Raw genomic sequence first — 1,315 nt, forward strand, 5'->3', positions numbered from 1 at the left:
TTAATGTGTAGGCATCTCAGTGCTGGCTGGGATCTCCACATGGCTGCTCCAGCACCCAGGGCTGCATCAGGGTAGGTCCACGTGGCTTCTCAGGGATGTCTTGCAGGAAGTGAGCCTTGAAAGTAGGGAACTGGCAAAGGCAGCTGCACCCTGGTCTGACCATCACAAAACAAGAGACCTGAGAACTAGAAAGGCGAGGTTCACCTAACCATTTATCCCTCCTCCCTTCAATTAACCCCACATGTGTTTATTGGCCAGGTTGGCACAATGAACTAACTACCTCAGTTTATCTTATTTGTTTGAGATGCTTGAGCTAAGGAAGGCAGATAGAGTGCTGAATATGGGAGCAGCTTGCCCTTTGGGAAGCTAGGTACATCCGCTAGCCAACAATTGCCCGGATAGAAAGGGGGTGCCATGCTTGGACCAGAGTCCCAGGGCAATCTGCCTTCTTTCTCTCAGCTCCTCCCCAGTAGATTGTTGACTGGAGTGCAGCTTTCCCTCAAGATTTCTGCTTCTTTGTAGACAGACGCCTAAGTTAGCCACCATGACCACTATCTGAAAAGGGAATTAGACTTACCCTCATTGACCCACAGGGATGATTATCTTTCAGATTTAAGGGACCAGAGCTATGGTGTGTGCAGGGAGAAAGGTAGTGTGCTGACTATGGACACAAATTCCACAGCAGGACACTTCTGGAGACATTCAAAGCCAGCTTGCAGATGATCATTTCTGGGTCAGGGAGGGGATGCACCCTTCAAACAGACCCTCAGAAAACTCTACTTTGTGGCTATCAGCATTCTCTTTCCCAACCCTCAACAGGTTGGCAGCAGTGAGTGTGAATTCCGCTAACTATGCCTGCTTCTCTGTACTGGAGTCAGCCCTGAACATCAGCTGAAGGGAGGAGCACACAGACCTGATCCAATCTGATTTCCTGGGATGTGGGCCCTAATTGTTTCAGAGGCCTGAGCTCTGGGAGGCTGGTATTATATTGGTTGTGGGTGTAATCTCCAGTAAAGTTCTCTGTCTCCTAGCACACAATGGCTCCAGTCAGCCGTCCTCAGCACTGTCTGAAATGAGGGCCAGATGACAGACCTGTGACACCTGACTCCTCTGGAGGTCTGTCCTGTTGTTTCAGTGGTTTGAGCCGTGGGATTTGGAGAGAGGCAGGTAGAGTGCTGACGGTGACAGAAGACTCCACTGCCCAGGCCTACTGTTGCAATTCATAGCTGGTCTGCAGCTGAGGGTGTGCTGGTCTGCCTTATTATTCTTAGAACAGCAGCTTGGGGTCCTGTCTCTTTGTACAGTTAGGGACTGT

At 50.2% G+C, this 1,315-nt stretch overlaps 1 protein-coding gene across 1 annotated transcript in view; it reads left to right on the forward strand.

Moving 5' to 3' along the window:
* AGBL1 (AGBL carboxypeptidase 1) overlaps nt 1-1,315 on the forward strand; it is a 1,177,048-nt gene that overhangs the window by 66,510 nt on the left and 1,109,223 nt on the right. The window lies entirely within an intron of this gene.

This window comes from Echinops telfairi, unplaced genomic scaffold (assembly GCF_000313985.2).
Source record: "Echinops telfairi isolate 266 unplaced genomic scaffold, ASM31398v2 ScPeMD7_7409;HRSCAF=8447, whole genome shotgun sequence".
NCBI classification, from domain to species: domain Eukaryota; kingdom Metazoa; phylum Chordata; class Mammalia; order Afrosoricida; family Tenrecidae; genus Echinops; species Echinops telfairi.